The 16533-nt window shown below is 43.3% G+C and overlaps 1 protein-coding gene across 1 annotated transcript in view; it reads left to right on the forward strand.

Annotated features, from left to right (window-relative positions):
- The window catches only part of ZHX3 (zinc fingers and homeoboxes 3), a 130188-nt gene that overhangs the window by 4591 nt on the left and 109064 nt on the right, over window positions 1-16533 (forward strand). The gene's annotated exons all lie outside the window — the stretch shown is intronic.

Below are 16533 nucleotides of genomic sequence, written 5' to 3' on the forward strand. Positions count from 1 at the left end.
CACCAGGAAATGAATCCTGCCAACAACCGGAGGGAGTGGGAGCCCCTAAGTGAGAATATAGTCCCACTGTCACCTTGCTCGTAGCCTTAGGAGTCCTTGTGTAGGAGACCCAGCTAAGCCATGGCCAGACTCCTGACTCAGAAACTGAGGTAATAAATGTATGTTGTTCAAAGTCTCTACGTCGGTAGTGACTCGTTATGGAGCAGTAACTAACTAATACACTTTCTGGCTAGGTTAACTCTCTGACATAGGCTCTCGTAGCATCATATGCCTCTGCTTTCTTTTTTAATGTGCTTTTTCATCCTCCTCTTTTATGTGACCATTTATCTATATAAACCATTTGATGAATGCCATCTCTTCATGAAGGCACTTTTGCACATTGCTTTGCCCCCAGATTCTCTTTTGGTGTGTGACATGTGGAAGAAGATCTACAATAAGTATTAGTTGCTCTGTTAGCTAGTCAGTGCCCTTATTTAGTCTTGACTACAACCTGGCTTAGTGGGAACCATTGTTTCATATGAAGAAAAGGAAACCAATTATTGACGTAAACTTCAAGGTATGTTGAACAGAATTTTATCATCTTATACCTACAAATTTTGGTTTATACATGCGACCATATCCTAATTTTTAGAATGACTACAGAATAAATGCTTTGGGAGATGGGCATAGATTGCATGGTCTGACATCCTTCGTGGAACTTTGTACGTTCTAAAAAGCACGACCATCCAAAAATACTTTGGGGCTCTCCTGGTTTTCCCAAAGACTTACCTCTGACTTAAATCATTCTTTGGAAACTCTTACCCCGTCACTGTCCTTTTCTGACCTGACACAAACAGGCCCTCACTTGCCAGTGCTTTGTGTGATTCTAGCTGTTAGCCATCATCGTGCTCATTGCGTTCGTAAAATCTACATCTCTGGCAAGATTTGCAGTTTCATTTTGTACTCCCTTTGCACCATACTCCCAGGGGTCAAAGCCATCTGACTGCGGGATGCTGTTAAACCCAAAATCCGTTCTGCTTGGATCTCTGCTCAGAAGCCTCCCATGGTTCCCAGTCTCACACCTCCCACCGCCACCCTCATCTTCCACTCCGCCCCCCTCCCCGACTCCACAGCTGCCCATTCACCACCTCATGGCTCCGCAAGCACATCTTTGCCCTGGAGGTTCCCACAGTGCTCTTTCCCCAGACACCTTCATGGCTCACTCCTTCACACCTCTCAAGATGACTCAGGTGCCACTTTTCTACCCTGACCACTCCCATCCACCTTTCTTGTTCTAATCATTTCCAGGCCCATGAACCACCTTTTTATGTGCTATATATTTTACTTATTTATGGTATTTGGCATTTGCCTCCCCCTCCATGAGAATGTAGGCCCCACAAAGACAAGACCTGTCTTTGCTGATATATTCCAAGAATAGTGTCTGACACATAGTAGGTCTCCGGGAAACGTTCACGGGTGAGTGTCCACATCTCTGATGGTCTTGCCTCTAACTCAGGGTCTCCATCCCCTGCCGCTGGCCCATCTCCTTCTGGCCTCTCTCCCCAGGACTCCAGCCCCTGCCTAGGTGATATGACTTGTCACGGGCATCTGCCTGACTCAGGAGGGCCTTCCCAGAGTACCAGTGTATTGATCTCGCTGTGTCCCTGCCACGTCTCCAGCAGGTGTGAAGTACTAAATTCCTGTTTTTGTTTTGTTCAAGGGCAAGAGGACTAGGGAGGAAGGAGGAAGGAGCTGATGAGGGAAGAAATGGGCAGAGTGGAGAGGGTGGGGGAGGACTGTCACAGGTTTCCTTGGGGCCCCCACCCAGCCAGCTTTCCAAGCAGCTCAGAGGAGCAGCCGGCCAGCAGCGGGTGAGGGCTGTGTGCCACATTTTCTGAGCCGAGTGCCACGTGGCAGAAGCAGTCCTGTTGAGTCATGGGACACATAGCCACACTACTTTGTAGAGTTTGGTGTGTGGAGTATTTTTGTTTTTTACAGCCCAGCTGTCTGTGTAATGACTTCCTTCCCTCAGCCTTGTTCGCAGAGGTGTCCCTGAGCGACCAGCTGAGTCACTGCATTCCTTGCAGCTTAAAAGACTGGCCCCAGCACCAATGCCCAGTTCCTTCATGTAGATGGGACCTTTCAAGGCAGCCAGGGAGTGCCCAGAAAGACGGGCTGTAGAGCTCCCCTTTCGAACCTGCAGCCTTCCCCAAAAACGTGATTAAAAACCAAGTGGAGATGGAGAGAAATTCCATCCGCTAAGCATGTGGGAATGGCCACAGCCGTGTGCCACGGCCTGAAGAATTATTTGTCAGCGACCTTGAAGTCAATACCAGATGAGGGGGAGGGAGGGACGAGGCACCTACGTTCGTGCAGTGTGAAGGGTCAGAAACCCAAGTGAAGACTGGGGACTCTCCATGCCCAGTTGGCAGGAATAGAAACTTGCTTAGCCCTTCTGTAAGATAAGCAGGTAGCTCTCAGTACCGTTAAGTATGCATAAGGCACAGAGGTTAGCTGTTTCACTCTTTGTGATGTATTTTGGAAGTTTGCTCAGATACACATAAAACAAGTAGGAGGTATTTAGAATAGCATTACTCATGGCATGGGTGAACGGGAAGCAAGGGAAGTGCTAAAGGAAGAAGCTAGTAAACCATGGTGGACGCCTACCTCGGAATTCCACACAGCTTTGAGAAGTAATGAAATAGGTGTGCATACTACAGTGTGGGTGAAACTTACAGAGCTAAGTGGGGAAAGCAGTCCAAGAGCTTGAAAGCACAAAATCCTCATTTTATTGATGTGGGACTGACCTACAGTAAACCACATCTATTTAAGTTGTATGATTTGAGTTTTGACATGTGTAATTACCCATGAAACCACCACCCCGATCAAGATAATGAATATATCCATCACCTCCAAGTAAGAAGTAGATCGATATGGGTTCAAATGGGCAGATGTCTAACACCTGTTGTTAAGTTTTTTAAAAGTTCAACAGTGTGTCATATAATCCCATAGTTGTATTAATGAAAAATGTTTAGATATCCTGAAAAAGAATACACATAACACAAAATTATATTCATTGCTGGGAATCTTGCAAAAAAGAGCCTGGCCTTGTTTGGCTAGTGCACTGTGCATTTCAGAAATTGCCCATGACTCTTGTCCCACTTCATGGTCTCCAGGTCTCCCATTAAGGTTTAATACACTAGAAATTCATCATTATAGTCCCTTATCTTTGAGTGACTTTATTAAAATGTCACTGAGGTCCTCATAATGAACCCCAACATAAGGGGTGCCGGACTCTTGTTCTCCACCCCCACATCAGACAGCTGTGTCAATGACTTCCTTCAGCTCACCTCCAGGACCATTGTCTTTCATCATCCCTCCAGACTGGAGATATTCCAGCAGGTTGGTGGTTGTGGCTGGGGACAAAAGAGTGATTCCCCAACTTGTTTGCAAATCTTCTTTTTTTTTTTTTTAAAGTAATCTTTACGCCCAACGTGGGGCTTGAAATCACGACCCTGAGATCAAGAGTTGCATGCTCCACTGACTGAGCCAGCCAGGTACCCTGCAAATCCTTTATTTATTTATTTATTTATTTATTTATTTACTAAGATTTTATTTATTTGTTTATTTGAGAGTGAACAAGAGAGCTAGGTGAGGGGCAGAGGGAGAGGGAGGAGCAGACTCCCCGCTGAGCAGTGAGTCCCATGTGGGGCTTGATCCCAGGACCCTGGAATCATGGGTCTTCAGATCATGACCCGAGCTGAAGGCAGATGCTTAACCGACTGAGCCACTCAGCCACAAATCCATCTTTTATTGCCATTCTTCACATATCTCATAAGTATAGGAGGGGCGAAGATTGTGGGGGCAGGGAGCATGTTGAATTTTGTCTGGTTATGGGTTTTATATAAAAACAGTCATTAAATGTGGATGTTATTTTGTGTCTAGCTTCTTTCACTCAAGAGTCTTCCAAGTTGTTGTGTGCAGGTGTGGTTCATTTTTTGTGTAGTATAAAACATTCCATTGAGTGAATATAGCATAATTTATCCCTTCTACCAGCTGACATATGGGTTGTTTCCAACTTGGGGCTCTTATAAGTGATGCTGCTGTGAATATTCTTGTACATGTCTACCTGTCTACCTGGATTTCTCTTAGATATATACTTTGGAGCAGAATTGCTGGGTTATAGGTATTCCTATGCTTAACTTAAAGAAATAATGCCAAGCTGTTTCCCAAAAATGATTATACAAGTACACTCCTCCCAGCAATAGAGCTCCCTTTGTGCATTTGCCAACAGTTTTCACCAGCAACGGGTACTATCAGACTTTGTACTTTAGCCATCTGGTGGGTCTGTAGTAGGTGTTCTCTCCGCTTCATTGCCCTGATTACTAATGAGGCTCAACACCTTTCATACGTTTATTGGCCATTTGGATTTTCTTTGTGTGAAGCCAAGACCCTGTTCTTGCCTATTTTTCCACTGCTCTGTATTTTTCATTATGTCTTTATAGTAGTTTTTTGTATATTCTGGATATAAACCCTTTGCCAGTTATTTGCTTTGTTAATCTTTCTCCTCTGTGGCTAATGATGTTTCTTGATGAACAGAAGTTCTTAACTGTAAAGAAGTCCAATTTATCAGTCTCTCAGTTGTTGGTTAGTGCTTTTCCAGTCTTGTTTAAGAAACCTTTTCCTCGATATCATAAAGATACTGGATGTTATCTTCTAACGCTTTATTGGTTTACCTTTTGTATTTTAGTCCATAATCTAATAGAAATTAGCTTTTGAGTATGGTGTGTGATGGGATCCCAAAGCCATTTTTCCCATGTGGCTACTCCATTGACTCAACACCATTTATTCAAAAGATCATTTCCCCACACTGTTCTGCAATGCTATCTCTAACATTAATCTGTTTTGGGGGGGGGTCTTTCTTCGGTCCATTGGTTTTTGTCTACTCTTATGCCAATACCATACTGTCTTAATTATTAGAGCTTTATTATAAGTTTTGTTAGCTGATAGAATAAATCCTCTCTACTTTGTACTTCTTAAGGAGGACCTTAGCTGTTCTCAGCCTTCTGCAATTTCGTATAAATTTTATATTAGAATGATCTTGTCAAGTGCCATGTGAAAATCAACTGGGATTTCTTTGAATCAATAAGCCAATTGAAGAGGATGACACCTTTACAGTATTGAGTCTTCTAATCTATTAACATGCTCTCTCACTCATTATTCCTTAATGTCTATTAAAATGTTCATGGTTTTCTCCATAGAGGTCATCCATGTCTTTTGTTAGATCCATTTATAGGTACTTTGTATTTTTTTGCTATTTCAATTCTATTCTGACTATTCTTAAAAAACAATTTTCTGACATTTGCTGGAATATAGAAGTAAGGTTAACTTTGGTATATTGGTTTTGCAACCTGGAAAAGGGCCTTCATCAGAACCTGACCATGGTGTCAGCCTGATCTCAGACTGCCAGCCTCCAAAATGGGGGAAAATAAATTTCTATTGTTTATGAACTACCCAGTTTGTGATATTTTGTTATAGCAGCCAGACTAAGACATTGATTTATTGGTTCTAAAAGTTTATTTGAGATTCCTTAGGGTTTTCTACCTACACAATCATGTGATTTTTGAAGAAAGATAGTTTTGTTTTTTTTCCTTCCTGTCTTTATGACTTTTTTTTTCTTTTTCTTGCCTTATTGCCCTGGCTAAGACATCTCATAAAATGTTGATTAGAGGTGGTGATAACTAATATTCTTGCTCTGTTTCTGATTTTAGAGAGGAAAATGCTCACTATTTTACCATTAAGAATGCTGTTGGCTTTAGTTTTTTTCCTGTATATCCTGTATCAGATTGAGGAAGTTGTTTTCCATCTTTAGGTTGCTAAGAGTTTTTGCTGTAAGTGTTGAATTTTGTAAAATGCTTTTTAAGCATATATTCAGATAATCGAATTATTTTCCCTTTTATTCTGTTAATGTGGCTGGTTGATTTTTAAATGTTAAACCAGTTTGCATTCCTGAGATAACCTCCACTTGGTTATGATTTCTTCTTAATTTGTTGCTGTATTTGATTTGCTAACATTTTGTTTAGGATTGTTGTATTGGTGGTCGTGAGAGATAGTGGTCTATATTTTTTCTTGTCATGTTCTTGCCAGGTTTTGGTGGTACAATTATGCCGACCTTATAAAATAAGTTGGGAAGTGTTCCCCCTATTTTTGGAGAGAATTTGCATAAGATAGATATTACTTCTTATTTAAAATTTTAGCTAGAATATTTTCATCCTTTTATCTTTTAACCTATATGTCCTCATATTAAAGTAAGTCATAAACATCATATAGTTGAGTCTTGTATTTTGTTTAAATTTGCCCTGTTGGTCTTTTTCTTTTTGTTAGAATATTTAGTCCACTTACATTTAACATAATTACAGATATGGTTACAAATCATTTACATCTATAATCCTGTTGCCTTCTTTTTGTTCTATCTGGTTTTTGTTCCCATTTTCCTTTTTTTTCTTCTTTTGTATCAAGTATTTTTTTTTAAAGATTTTATTTATTTATTTGACAGAGATAGAGACAGCCAGCGAGAGAGGGAACACAAGCAGGGGGAGTGGGAGAGGAAGAAGCAGGCTCACAGCGGAGGAGCCTGACGTGGGGCTCGATCCCATAACGCTGGGATCACGCCCTGAGCCGAAGGCAGACGCTCAACCGCTGTGCCACCCAGGCGCCCCTCAAGTATGTTTTTTATTATTCCATTTTATCTTCTCCATTATATTTTTCAATATCATAAAATAAACACAACGTTTGCCATCATAACTGTTTTTAAGTGTACAGTTTACTAGTCTTAAGTACATTTACATTTTTGTGCAACCAGTTTCCAGAACTCTTTTCATCTTGCAACACTGAAAACTGTTTTTTTCTTTCTTGCAACACTGAAAACTTAAAAAAAAGTTATTAAACAATAATTTCCCATTCATCCCTCCTCCCAGTCCCTGGCAATCACCATTCTGCTTTCTGTCTCTGTAAATTTAACTATTCTAGGTACTTCATATAAATTGAGTCATACATTATTTGTGCTTTTGTGACTGGCTTATTTCATGTAACATTATGTCCTTAAGAGTCATCTGTATTGTAACATGTATCAGAATTCCCCCCCTCTTTTTTTGAGAGAGAGAAAGAGAGAGAGAGCCCATGTGGTGGGGGGAGGGGAAAAGGGACAGGGAGACAGAGAGAATCTTAAGCAGGCTCCACACCCAGCACAGAGCCCAATGTGGGGCTCTATCTCACGACCCTGAGATCATGACCTGAGCCAAAAGCAAGAGTTAGTGTTAACCGACTGAGCTACTCAGGCTCCCCGAGAATTTTCTCTCTTTTTAAGCCTGAATAATATTCTTTATTTTTTTAAAAAGATTTATTTATTTGAGAGAGAGAGAGAGTGCGTGCGAGCTTGGGGAGGAGCAGAGGCAGAGGGAGAGGGAGAAGTAGAATTCCTGATGAGCTTGGAGCTACATGTGGGGCTCGATCTCACAACTCTGAAATCATGACCTGAGCTAAAATCAAGAGCCAGCTGCTTAACCAACTGAGCCACCCACGCCCCAAGGCTGAATAATAGTCTATTGTGTGTATACACCACATTTTGTTTTTCCATTCATCTATCAAAGGACATTTGGGTTGCTTCCACCTTTTAGCTATTGTGAATACTGCTGCTATGAACAAGGGTATACAAATGTCTGTTCCAAGTTCCTGCTTTCAGTTCTTTTTCATATATACCTAGAAGTAGAATTTTTGGTATATGTGGTAGTTCTATGTTTAATTTTTTTGAGGAACCATCATACTGTTTTCCACAGCAGCTGCACTACTTTATGTTCCCACAAATAACACACAAGTGTTCCAATTTCTCTGCATCTACTCCAACATCTGTTTTTTTCTTTTTCTTTTCTTTTTTGGATAATAACCATCCTAATGATTGTGAAGTGGTATCTCATGATTTTTATTTGTCTAAGCTTGGCTTTTATATCCATGAATGTAGTGTGTTTGGCTGTTTTTTGGTCTCTGATAATTTCCCATATTTGGGGTCATCATGAGTCTGTTTCTTTGTTGTTTTACTTGTTTCCTTTTGTGGTGTCTTGTCTTCTTGTAAGTCTGGCTGTATCTGTGCATTAGGCATTGTAGTGCATTTAAAAAATTGTTTGTAGAAACTATTTTATTTTTTAAATTTTTTTTAAAGAGTTTATTTATTTATTTGACAGAGACAGCCAGCGAGAGAGGGAACACAAGCAGGAGGAGTGGGAGAGGAAGAAGCAGGCTCATAGCGGAGGAGCCTGATGTGGGGCTCGATCCCACAACGCCGGGATCACGCCCTGAGCCGAAGGCAGATGCTTAACCGCTGTGCCACCCAGGCACCCCTGTAGAAACTATTTTAAGATTAGAATGATGTAAACCTCTTCCAAAGAGATCTTCTTTAAAAAAATGTATTTATTTGATTGAGAGAGAGTACAAGTGGGAGGGGCAGAGAGAGAGGGAGAGAGAAAATCTGAAACAGACTGCACTGAGTGTGGAGCCTGATGTGAGGTTCAATCTCACGACCCTGACATCTTGACCTGAGCCAAAACCAAGAGTGGGTCACTTAACATACTGCGCCAAAGAGATTTTTTTCCCCCTGGGCCCTAGGAATGCTAACAGTTTAGGATCCTTTTGCTCTGTATTCGGAGCTTGACATTATCTAGTCCACTCAGATGACTTGAAACCATGTGTGAAAGGAATGGATCACTTCCAGTTCACATCTTCTCTTAAATTAAAGCTCTTCAGGATCCTAGATGAAAGTCAAGTATAAAGAGTTTTGTTGGCTCAGGGGCTGAATGTCACACTGAAGAGTCTGGAGAAGGGCTGGGCAGTTACTGGTCAGTCTGCTTCGTCAGGGGGACAGCATGTTGAACTTTAGTTCTGTGGTCCAGTATGGGAAAAGGAGGAAGGCAAGCTGGGCCAGACTGGGCTAGAGATATGGAACCAGTCACAGAGCTGTCTATCCTCGCTGGGGTGGTAGAAAGCATGGGGTCTACCAGGCGGAGTATAGCAGGAGAGAAGCCAAGACTGCAGAGAAGCTGCATGTCATAAATCCCCCTGGGCCAGAAACAGGTTCTCTTCTCTGGTCCTGGGCAACCCTCCTGGCCGGGGACTCCTCCAGGCTAGCCAGTGACCACTTGTGTAGTCTTGACTGAGCCTAGACACCCCAGACAGCTTCATTATTGTTCTGTCTGGGTCTATTCTGAGCCTTCCTTTCTGGTCTCCACCCAGCATATTGTCCCTACTCTGTTCACTTCAGTAAAGCTTCATTGCTCTTAGGATATGACTTAAATTATTACCATGACCTTCAAGGCTGTACATGATCTGGCCACTGGCCACCTCTCCAACCTTATCTCCTCCAATTATCTGCCTCATTGTACATTTTCCTTCTTCTTTGTTTAAACCACCACGTATCTTGATGACCACGGGGACTATGTGTGTGCTGTTCTCTCTGTAGGGAGTACTCTTCTTTGCCTTATTTGCCTAGTGTTATGGACTAAATGTATGTATTCCCCCAAATTCATATGTTGAAGCCCTAACCCCTCAGTGTGGCTTTATTGGGAGGAAGGCAGTAATTAAGATTAATTGAGGTCATAACAGTAGGGCCCTGATCCAGTAGAATTAGTGTCCTTGAAAGAAGAGACACCAGAGAGCTCATTTTTCCCTCTCTTCCTGTGCACAAATACTGAGGAAAGGTCATGTGAGGACACAGCAAGAAAGCAGCCATCTGCAAGCCAGGAAGATAGTTCTCACCAAAACCCAAATTGGCTGGGACTTTGATGTTGGACTTCCAGCCTCAAGAGCTGTGAGAAAATTTATTTCTGTTGTTTAAGTTCCCTGGTGTATGGTGTTTTGTTATGGCAGCCCGAGGAGACTAATACGTCTAATTTAACCCCTATTTTTTCCCTTTAGATTTTACACAAACTATTTCCCTGAACATCTTTGAGCCAAAGCCTCCTATTAGTGGATTTCATGGTACCATGCACTGTGTAAGATTTATGTTTTTTGATTATTTTTTTTAAAGATTTATTTATTTATTTGACAGAGAGACAGCCAGCGAGAGAGGGAACACAAGCAGGGGGAGTGGGAGAGGAAGAAGCAGGCTCATAGCAGAGGAGCCTGATGTGGGGCTTGATCCCAGAACGCCGGGATCACTCCCTGAGCCGAAGGCAGACGCTTAATGACTGCGCTACCCAGGCGCCCCTATGTTTTTTGATTATTTGACCAATGTCTGCCTCACTTACTAGGCTGTAAGCTACATGAAGGTCTCTGGTTTTATTCGGGGCTGCATACTCAGAACCTAATGCAGGGGTACGTACACAGTACGTACCTTTGGGGGAAAGAGTGGTGGGTGGGGACAGACAATGCCTTGAGCTGGGAGGGTTTTATGGACATTCAAACTCATCTCTGGTACAACAGAAACTACATATTTATAATCAAGATGTGACTTTAGGCCCCGCCTTGTGATAGGCCTCAGGATCCTGTCCATCATGTCTGGCTCAGGTCCTGGGCTGGGCTGGGCCAGCAGAACCCCAATTGTAAGGACAGGCAGAAGACTGGCTCTGACATCAGGAGACCATTATATGTTTCTTACAGTGTTCTCTTGCGGATGAAGTCATAACTTTGTAAATACCGTTATACATACAATTGAATTCCCCCATCCGCTCCCACAAACCAGTTCCTTTTTAATCCCAGAAACTTGTCTAATTGGCAATTGGGGCCACTCAGGAGGCAGAAACCACACCAGTAATTTGAACAAGGAATCTTTAATATGAAGAATTATTAGCTGATGAAAGGTGGTGAGTGCCTAAAAGGGTAAAAAGAGAGCTCCAAAGAATATAGGCATAGTAACTAGAGACAGTGTCTACTATCTCTAGGGCTGAGGCGGAGTGACCAAGGAGAGAACAAACGCAATTGCAAGTGCCTCTCCCCCACCCCCAAGGTGAGATTTGGGCCTTGATGGAGAGAGCAGGAATCCAGCCCACTGGATGGTGGACATGTCTGATGGATGGCCACAGCCTACAGGTCGGAAGCTGGCCATCCAGGTGGCAGAACAGCTCACTGGAGGGTGAGCACCACTGGGTCTCCCTAGACCATGGGCAACCATGTGCTATGGGAGCAAAAAGAGCAGAGTGGAATCACGAAGGTTCTGAACCAGGAAGCCCCCTATGCTGCTATTTTTTTTTTTTTAATTTCTCCAACCTTCTCTACTGACGGAGTCTAACATTGTGCCACTGGCAAAAGGGAAATGTTTACAGAATTCAGCTCCAATATCACAGGGCTAAGCAAAGAATCGTGGGTTTAGACCCGAGAGTAATAAGTTGACGTAACAGGATTCAGACCGTTTATTTATTTTTTTAAGATTTTATTTATTTGACAGAGACACAGAGAGAGAGGGAACACAAGCAGAGGGAGAGGGAGAAGCAGGCTTCCCGCTGAGCAGGGAGCCCGATGCAGGGCCCGATCCCAGGACCCTGGGATCATGACCTGAGCCGAAGGCAGAAGCTTAATGACTGAGCCACCCAGGCATCCCAGAACCTTTCTTAAAAAAATTAACGGGACATCCTTTTTAACCATTGAGTCCTTACGATTCATCACCCACCATGTTAATAGTAACACGAGTATCTCATTCAATTGTCATAACTACATTAGGGATTTAAGTAAGTTACCCAAGTTCACAGAGCAAGTAAGTGGGGAGACAGGATTCCAGCCCAGGAGTTTCAAAGTTAAACCCTACGTACATACTGCATGAAACTGCCTCCTGGATTCTTTCACTCCAGACTTTATAAATGCAGCATAAAGGTTCATGGAGAGTGATAGAACCCTCTCTATGAAATGAACTACGCACTGTTGACTAAGCCAGGGGGTCTGTCACTATCCTGGTTCTATAGGATTCTACTCCTTCAAATCCTTGGTTCTCACCTGGTTACTGTTCCTTTTCTGTGCTCTGCCTGCATTGTGACACCTTATTCTAGAGAAAGAGCTGGCATATAAATCATAGAATTTTCAGCTTCTCTTCCTGTGATTGTTCAAAGTTCAGACATTTTCCCCCTTGTGATTCTATATCAGCGGCTACTGCTCGGAACTATGCAGCGAATATGGTAGGATAGCCATAGTGGGAATGCTTTTGGTTTCGAGTACTAGAAAACCCAACTCACATTAGAATCAATAATATGGGGAATTTACTGATTTACCTGACTTTATTGGTTCAGGTAAGCCTTGATCAGCACTCCGATTCTGTTTCTCTTTCTTCTGCTTTTCTTTATTCATGTGCTGGCTTCATCTTTAGGGTGACTCTCTGCGTGGTCATAAAATCGTTGCCAGCAGCAAATGGTTTCCCACTGACATCCAGGGAAATAGTGAGGATTTTATTCAGTGATTGTGATGGGGCAAGTATTGGATACTGATGGTTGTAGGCCTGGGTAATAGGTCTATTCCTGAAGCAGTCAGTACAAGTTTGATGAGACTTATTCAACTGACCTAGCAGAGAATCCACACTCACATGTGGGGAATGGGGTCTTTCCCACCCAAATTGCCTCTGTGCTGTACAATGGGCAGTGGGATAGACTGGATGTTAGAAGGCGTATCTATTGGGATAGGCTGGGTTTTGCTATGGTAGCAAACAAGCCCCAATCTTTTTACGACAGCAAGGTTTATTTCTTGCTGTTACAACATGTGTGCTGTGAGTCCCCCGGGGGGCACTATTTAATGACTCCTCCCTTCAGGACCCAGAATGATGGAGTGATCACCATCTTCAGCATTGTCTATTGTTGCTGAGGGAAAGAGAGCATACAAAATTGCCTACTAGCTCTTAAAGTTTGGACCTGGGAGTACAGCTACTCACACATAATTGACCAAAGCAAGTGGCATGACCACCTCTGACTCCAAGCCGTAAGGAAATACAGTCCTATCATGTGGCTGGGAAACACAGCAGAAATATTTGGTGGCTAGCATTAATGTCCACGACCACCAAAGGCCATCAGAATACCCACAACATAGGGCTTAAGGAAACCACCCCAGTTTTTGTCCACTTTTTGTCAGGAAAAGAATACCTTATGGTTTTGATTGCTACGTAAAAAGAGGCCTCCTTGCTTTGCAGAAATCAGGAAAGCTCAGTATTCACTTTCTGTGTGACTATCAAATGTCTCCCAGGTGTTTTGCCATTAAGCGGAATTCATGGTTCTACAAGGAACTTCTATTCAGATACCTCCTCAACTCAAAACAATTCCCCTTTTTCGTGGTCTTGATCCACAGAGGTGGGTTCCTGGTGAACTACATGACCTGTAAGCTGGTCATGATTGTTCTGGGGGAGGGGAAACACCTGATACAGCTGGGTCAATTAGAGCCTCTTCTCTGAGATTTTGGGATTAGAAAGATGAGGAATTTTTAGTCTCTATGTAGTTGGAATTGTATCATGTACTTGGGAGTTGTTGGTAGACATATTTTTCCATTGTATTACCTGGAAGGAGAGGAAACAAGTTTGTGGGGAGAGTCTTACTGGCACCCCTTGCTTGCCTCCAATCCATCCAGAAGTCCATCTGGGTTCTTGTTGGCCTGAGAGACCCACCCCTTTGACACCTAAAAAGCCCTAAGATAAATTCCCCTTAATTTTTCTTTAACTGGCCTGAGAGGATAGTGGTACTTGCAGCCAGCAAACTCCTAACTGATACACGCTCTTTGCCTTTAGACCTCGACACAAAAAAAGAGTGACAGGTATAGCCGATTCCAGTAAAACAGAGGTCAGGTAGCATTTCTATTGCATCAACTATACTTCTGGCAATTTCTTTCCTGCTTGAGAAAGCTCATCAGAATGTGAGTGAGTTCAGGTGACGTTATTATAGGGCTCACCTGGAATCTGCTTGTTTTTTTCTTTTAAGGGAAATAATTTGTCTCCTTGGGTAAATACTATCTGTGACGTACTTCCCAACACTAGTTATTAAGTGCATGGTATTTCCTCTGCCTGGAGTCCCTCCTCCTCCCTCACTTCTTTAGACTGAGCTCCAATGTTGGCTCCTGTGAGAAGACTTTCTACACTCTCCTATATTGTATTAATTATGTCCTTCTCTCTGCTTCCCAAAGCAGGTAGTACATACGTGTAGCGTTACATATTTTCTTCCATTTCTTTGTGGGTTTTTTTGTTGTTGTTTAGGATTTTATTTATTTATTTGACAGAGAGAGAGTGAACAAGCACACAAGCAGGGGGAGTAGGAGGCAGAGAAGCAGGCTCCCTGCTGATCCCAGGACGCTGGGATCATGACTTGAGCCGAAGGCAGAAGCTTATCGGACTGAGTCACTCAGGTGCCCCATATTTCTTCCAGAAGTACTTCTTTACATGTCCGTCTCATTTGAAATTCTGAGTTGGGAGAATGCCTCGTTTACCTTCACAGCCCACAGTAACTGGATTGGAATAGATGCTCAAAAAGTTTGTTGAGTAAATGCAGTTAAATTTGAGCAACATACTCCATATATACTCGTATTCATTCAAGAAATATATAGTGAGTACCTAACCATGTCAGGCCATGTTCTGGATACTGCAGATGAACAACACAAGTCCCTGCTCTCAGAGCATTACAGATGATATTCAGGTCATAAGGGCTATACGGAAAAGTAAAGCAGGAGGAGGAGAGAGAAAATGATGGGGGGCATGGGACTTGATATTTTAGTAGAATGGTCTGGGTAAGTCTGAGGCAGTGACTTTTGAAAAATTTTGAAATTTGGAGTAAGGGCATATGCCTTTCTGATATCTTGGGGATATGAAACATCAAATGCAAAGGTGTTGAGGTAGGAATGAGCCTGCATGTCCCAGAAGCAGGAAGAAGGCTAGTGTGGCTGGAATGGAGTGAAGGGGTAGAGTGCAAGGAGATGGAGTTAGAGAATGGGAGGAGTGTTGGGTGGGGGGAGATCACAATAGGCTCTTGGGGGCCCTTGACAAAAATATTTTGGTGTTTGCTCTGAGATGGGAAGGCATTGGAGGCTTTAGAGAAGGGGAGAAATATGTTTTGACTTAGGTTTTAACAGAATCCTTCTGGCTTCTTGAGAACAAGCTCTCTGAGAATAGAGGGAAATCACGGAGAGCAGGTAGAAGGTTACTGCAATATTCCAGGAGAAAGATGACAAGGGTGCAAATGAAGATATTTTTTTTTTAAAGATTTTATTTATTTGACAGAGACAGCCAGCGAGAGAGGGAATACAAGCAGGGGGAGTGGGAGAGGAAGAAGCAGGCTTCCAGCGGAGGAGCCTGATGTGGAGCTCGATCCCATAACGCCGGGATCACACCCTGAGCAGAAGGCAGACGCCTACCGACTGCGCTACCCAGGCACCCCACAAATGAGGGTATTTAAAAGGTATTTGCTATTGGATTATATGTGGGATATGTTGAGAGAAAAAGAGGAATTAAGGATGACTTCAAGGTTTGGTCTCAGACACCAGAAAGATGGAATTGGTGTTAGGTGGAGAAGACTGAAAGGAGCAAATTGAGGGGCAAGTTGGAGAGTTTGGCTTTGGACATGTCAAGTTTGACATATTGCTCAATACTTTATATGTTCACTGTTTTTCAGAATCTGAAGGTTAAAATGCAACCTGAAGTTAAAGTCAGCTTTATTTGTTGAACACCAGGCAGTGTGCGGAAACCTTGATGGGTGTTGTCATTTAAATCTTTCAATCATTTCTCCTGGCTTAATTACTAATATTTTCATTGCTCTTTTATGGATTAAAGATTAAATAGCATGTCCAAAGTCACCCAGCCAATTATTAATCTGTCAATATAATGCAGATCTGGGATGCCAACCTAGATGTGTCAGACTGCAGAGCTCTTGCTGTGTATTAATCACTGGATTCTAAAGGTGGGGATCACTTTTTGAGCATATCTGCCATAGAGTTAGGCTCCATGACAACCAGGTACCTGGGAAAAAAACCAGAAAAGGGCCCAACCCCATCCCGGGTGTTACAGGTGACACAATGGAAGCTGTTAAGAAAGGACAGCATTATTGTAACTGCAGGGACTGATGCTGGCAAGTTCTCAAGTACCTGAAGATTTAATGTTAAAAGCCATCAGAAGTTGTCGTTCAGAAACAGAAGAGATTAAAACTGCAGTGGAGCATTGGTGGGATGAAAGAAAAACCAACTCCCAGGAGATGCTTGTTGGGAAACCAGGATCCCTGCCCTGCCTACATCCTTTCGAAAGGGTAGCCTTGTGTGACCTTCCTTAGGTGGTCCTCCAGAAAGACCAGGATATTGAGCACAAAAGCCGGGAACCTCTGGGGCCGCAGCATCCGCCCCCTGTGCCCTCCTTCCCCGCCCCCTTCAGTCTACACGCGGAGAAAAGCGGGGCGACGCCTGCGCATGCGTCTGGGGCAAGGTCCGCTCCCCGCGACGTCAGGGGGCTCGCGCCCGCACTAAAGCCCCGCCCCCCGGGCGCAAGAGGCGACCTGGGCGGGGGGCCTCGGGCCCCGCCCCCAGCCGAGCCGAGCGGGACCGAACGGAGCCGAGCAGCTCCGAGCGCGG

The sequence above is a fragment of the Ailuropoda melanoleuca genome, chromosome 13 (assembly GCF_002007445.2).
Source record: "Ailuropoda melanoleuca isolate Jingjing chromosome 13, ASM200744v2, whole genome shotgun sequence".
Lineage (NCBI taxonomy): Eukaryota > Metazoa > Chordata > Mammalia > Carnivora > Ursidae > Ailuropoda > Ailuropoda melanoleuca.